Here is a 6,000-nt window from a genome sequence, read left to right as displayed (position 1 = left end):
TGAGTTTCTGTCTCTGTCTGAAGCTTTTTGACAGCAATCAAAACACAACCTACTGGACTCAAAATGATTTGAAATTTGACAGGGAGCTTCAGAAACATACCAGGTTCAAAATCCTAGCACTGAACTAAGGCTAGTTCTCAACAGAATGACTAGCACATCCTCATCTATAAGAGAAGAAAATGTTTCCAGAATTCCAGCCTTGGTGAAATTACAGATTTCACTAATCTGGAATTTTCAGCCACACGCCCACTTTGTCTAGACATAGATTGAACACACCTAAAACCAAGTGATAAATGACACCACTATGGTGTAGAGCAAAACCCCTACTACTATCACACAAAAGCTCATGCCCTTGGGCTCCACCTATTCCATGGAATCAAAGATCAAACTTGCAACGAATCTGAATATGTCTACTCCATAGAGTATCCTACTAAGACAACAACTAAAGGTTGAGTTCATGTGCACAATGACAAAGTGACATGGGGGTTTGAACCCCATGTTTGTGTCATGCACATCAACAACAGAAATTCTACTCACTAAGCTACCCCACACACACAACCTATTGCAAACATCAATTGCTAGTACCTACAACAAAGAAGAATATACACAAGTTACCACTTCACTTGCTAGCTTTACCTAGGATAATCTACTAGGTAACACCACCATGCACACACAACATGTAAAGCTACTCCACGTATATATGGCCTCTCACACACATGCAATTCTCACAAGCCACACACTACATCACCTAACATAGATATAACATCAAGAACATAAAATAGAAACAAGATGCCATGACCACCTATGATTATAACAGGAACTACAAAGCAAAGATGAATTAATATTGCAGCAAAGAGAAAACAAAAAAAAGGGGGAACTTCCTGGGATTCGAACCCAGTACTCCCTCTGGTAAACCAGAGCACCACTACCACTCTACTGGTCACCATGCACTCGATAGAGGAGGGGAACATGGCAGGTTAACCTCTCTGCTGCTGCTACTACTATCAACCGAGAAAAAAATGAAATAAAAAGGGGGGAGATGCACCACCGGGGATTCGATCCCTGCACCTCCAGAGAACAAACAGAGACCACCACCACTGTGCTACAAATCGGCTACTGACAGAAGGAGGGGGTATTTCTAGGAATACCACCACATCCACTGGATTCCTGCTCTGCACCTGCGCGCCAGAGACGCGCCGGCGACAGGGAAGGGGCACCAGCTTCTCTGTTGCTGCCGCTGCGATTCGACGGGGAGAACAAGACGCTATACTACGGCCTATCAAACGCCTATTTCTGCTGCACTACGAGGAAGAAGACTACCCTACTGCTACTCCTACTGCACACGACAGGAACTGCACCAACACCTGCTGCTACCGCACGGGCAAGGGCTTCCTGCAGCCTGCTCGCCGGATCCAACGAGGGAGAAGGGAGGAAGAGGACCGGCTCACCTCGGGGAAGAAGGAGGAGCCGCTCGGTGGAGGAGGCCAGCCGGAGAGGAGGGAGGCGCGCGGGAGAAGGCTCTGCTGCCGGTTGATGTCGAACGGAGGTAGACGAAGCAGATCACCGGAGCCGACGCCTTGACGTGCTCCTGGCCGGCGTTGTAGACATCCCTCGACCTCACCGAGGACGAAAATGGGGCGCGGGCACCGTCCCCGTGCCCCTGGACATGGCCGCCGGCGCTGCTCGACGGAGTAGACGGGGTAGACGGCGGCGAGTGGTACTCTCTCTCTCTGCTCTCACTCTACACAGGACTTACCAGGGAGAGGGAGGAGAAAAGGAGGGAGGTGGCGGCGGCGCTGGGGGAAGGAGAGGGAACCCTAGGGAAGGAGGAAGGTTCCCTCCACCTTATATTACCTCGGGGGAGGCACTTGAGCCACAGGATCAAGCCATGGCAAATCGGTGGAGGAGGTGGAGTCGTACAACGTGACGTCGACGGGAGGAGGAAGAGGGACGCTGGGTGGGCTGCGCTGCGCGAGGGGGAGAGGAGGCACTGGGCCTCTCTGAGTGGGAGGAAGCCCACGAGAGAAGAAAAAAAAGAAAACAGCCCTGGACATTTTATTACCTAATTAGATTAATTACAGAGAAAGGAAAAGGCCCACAGGACTAACTACTGATTATAAAATCAAAACAAAAATGTCCGTGGGCCTGAAAATACATAAGCCTTTTAAATAAAATGCAAAAGGAATTTTATGGGGCAATTAAATAAATACAAAACAGCAATTATTTATACTATTTTGTGATTTATATTCACCCTCAAGACCAAAATAAAACTCCACACCATCACATCATCATCTCCACAATAACCTCTAAACACAAGACATTTTAAAACAGCTTTTGGGAAGATGGAATTTTTAACATGAGATAATAGGAAAGGGAAAGGGTTTAAAATTGCAATGAGCTTTGAAAATACCAAGCAACCACTCCTACACACCACACACCATCGTCACATGACATCAACACATGAAATTACAAGGCCCACTCCAAGACATGGCAAGCTATAGAAGCAAGCACACAAGGCATGGTAAGAATGGTATGACATGGATGCATGCATGCAAAAGAAGAAACACAAGGTGACACATGAAATCATACATGCATAGATAGCTCTCACGACAAAGTCAAGGTGCTCCCACATGGAAGGTTACAACAAAGGGAAAGCTTTACACTTGGGGCACTACAGTATATATCTCACACCATTGTCCAGTGAGGTAATGCCTCCAAATTTTCAAGGCATGAACCACGGCAGCTAGCTCCAAGTCATGAGTGGGATAGTTCTCTTCATGCGGTCGTAGATGTTGGGTTGCGTATGCTACAACCTTCCCTTCTTGCATCAGCACACAGCCAATTCCTCGTCGGGAAGCGTCACAATAAATGTCAAAACTCTTGTGAATATCTGGGAGGATTAAAACAGGTGCAATCGTTAGTCTTGTCTTTAATTCTAGGAAACTGCTTTCGCATGATGTCGTCCATACGAATATCTGTTTTTTCTTGAGCAGTTCCGTAAATGGTTTGGCTATCTTGGAAAAGCCTTCTATGAATCGTCGATAGTAGCCTGCCAATCCCAGGAAGCTACGAACTTTGGTCACCGAGACTGGTGTTTTCCAATTCAGCACTTATGTTAACTTACTGGGGTCGACAGCCACACCTTGTTCTGACAGGATGTGTCCCAAAAATCCAACTTCCTTCAGCCAGAACTCGCATTTACTGAACTTAGCATACAGTTGATGGGATCTTAGTCTTTCCAAGACAGCACGGAGGTGAAGCTTGTGATTCTCTTCGTCCTTCGAATATATCAGTATATCATCAATGAACACTACCACGAATTTGTCTAGGAAATCCATGAAGACCTTGTTCATCATACTCATGAAATAGGATGGAGCATTTGTCAGACCAAATGACATGACTGTGAACTCATATAGGACATATCGGGTAGTGAACGCTGTCTTGGGTATATCTTCCTTTCTGATTTTGAGTTGATGATACCCAGTCCTGAGGTCAATCTTGCAGAACACTCGTGCTCCACTCAAGTGGTCGAATAGGTCATCGATGCATGGTAGTGGGTACTTGTTTTTAATAGTGACCTCATTTAGCTGACGATAGTCTATGCACATTCGCAAACTTCCATCCTTCTTCTTGACGAATAGAACTGGTGATCCCCATGGTGAGATACTTGGGCGGATGTATCCTTTTTGCAGTAATTCGTCCAACTATTTCTTTAGCTCTGCCAATTCCGGTCCTAGCATACGATAGTAATTCTTGTAGATTGGGGCAGTACCGGGAACTAATTCGATTGCGAATTCCAACTCCTGGTCAGGTGGCATTCCTGGCAATTCCTCGGGGAACACATCTGGAAATTCACATACCACTGGAATCAAGTTTATATTCGTGACATCTGCTTGGTATGCCATTCCGTTCCTTCTCTTCATGTTGTTGGTGATAAACTGGACGGTTTTGCCGGCCGGATTAACCAGTGTCACAGTTCTGGTGGCACAATTGATGCACACTTGATGGGGTGTCAACCAGTCCATCCCCAGTATTACATCTAATCCCGAGGATTCGATGGCAATTAGTGTAGCTGGAAAGGTAGCTCCTTGTATCCGTATTTCCAGATCCCAGTATACGAGATTTGTTCTGAGCATAGAGCCACGGGATTGTACCATCATGATTTTATCCAACAACGAAGGGGAAAATTGGTGTATGGCGGCAAAACTCCTCGAAATAAATGAGTGAGAAGCCCCGGAATCAAATAAAACTATTGCTGGTATGTTGTTAACAGAGAACATACCGATAACGACTTCTGGAGCTTCGCATGCTTCCTCAGCAGAGATATGGTAGACGCGTCCTTGGGTAAACTTAGAGTTAGGGTGGCGTCCAATAGTGTTGATCTGCGGTTTGATGTCGGAGGATGGCTTTCCGCTATTGGTGGGGCACTGCTTTGCATAGTGTCCACTTTGGCCACAAGTGAAACAGGTGTTGTTGCAGCGACAATCCTCTAGCACTGGCTATTTGCCAAAGGCCTTGTTCTGGCTCACTGTCTTGGTAGTGTTGTTACTGTTGTTCCAAGTGGGCTTGTAGATAGTGGTATTTGGTTGCTAGATACGTGGCTTTTGTGCAATCTGCTCCTTGTTGTCCTTCTTGGGTTCAAACTTCCTCTTGCGGTCATCATATCCAGTCTTAAGCTCTCGTTCGGCTATGAAGGCTTTGTTTACCAGCGTCTGGAAGTGTGGAAAGTCCAGCATACAAAGCTGACAACGGAGAGCATGGTTTAGACCGCCTAGGAAGCGATCAACCTTCCTTTCCTCAGTGGATACACCATGGGTCGAGTATCGAGCCAGATTTTTAAACTTATTCAGATACTCGGCTACCGTCATGTTTCCTTGTGTGAGAGCAAGGAATTCTCTTTGCTTCACCTTCATAATACCCGTAGGAATATGATATTTGCGGAATGCTTCCTTGAATCTTTCCCATGCAATCTCTTCTCCACAGGGCCAGGTTACCTTAGTATTATCCCACCATATAGCTGCTGACCCTTCTAGGTAGTGAGTGGCAAAGGGAACCTTGTGTGCTTCCTCACAACGGGCTATGTCTAGCTTCTTCTCCATAGTCATTATCCAGTCATCGGCTTCAATCGGATCCGCAGCTTCGCCAAAATTGGGAGGCTTAGTACGCTGAAAATCTGACAACCTGGATCGTGCCCCGTTGTGGTTATTCTGGCCTACCATAGCTTGCATGCTTCTCAGGAATTCCATGAGATCCTGATTCCTCTTTTCCTCAAAAATTCTCATGATCTGCTCAGTATTTGGTGCCTGGGGTGGTGGAGGTGGTAGGTCTTCTGGTGGTTGACCTGCGTGCCTGGCAGACCGACGGATGGGGGTTCCATCATTGCCTTGGCTACAGCTCCCTTTCATCCTAAATTATTGTTCCCATTGCAAAGTACTGAATCGATGAGCAACATCCATAAGGGAAAAGAATGGTCATAAAACACCAAAGAAATTCTCATGGAAAGGCAAATAAGCAAGGAACATAATTATACAATGCAAATTAACATCACTCTTGGCAAGCTAGTAGGGGGAACATATCATGACTAGACTGCTCACACAGGAGTTGACATATGCAAAGATGCATACTCAACAACTCCAACCTCGGCTCTAGTGGCGCGAATGGCACAAACACTCGAAGACCTTCGACTCCTCGTCGTCTGATCCTGAGTCAGAGTCTGAACTGATGATGTTGACCTCAATCTCCGGAGCAAAGGCTACGCGGCGACGCAGACGAGACGGCCCTGCTTCCGAAGGAGCACGACGCCTCAGCATCGGGGCAGCAGGAGTGGCAAGGAGTGAGGCCCACCCAGAATGAGTCTCACGATAACTGCCACACGAAGTGCCTGGCGGTGTTGAAGAACTAACTGAGATCTCAAATCCATGTGGTGGTGGAACTGGTGGTGCATCTGAGGGTGGAACAGAAGACTAGGGTGGGGTGGCACTGCAGTTGCAATGACAAGTG

The sequence above is a fragment of the Hordeum vulgare genome, chromosome 1H (assembly GCF_904849725.1).
Source record: "Hordeum vulgare subsp. vulgare chromosome 1H, MorexV3_pseudomolecules_assembly, whole genome shotgun sequence".
In the NCBI taxonomy this organism is placed as follows: domain Eukaryota; kingdom Viridiplantae; phylum Streptophyta; class Magnoliopsida; order Poales; family Poaceae; genus Hordeum; species Hordeum vulgare.
This window is presented reverse-complemented; position numbering follows the sequence as displayed.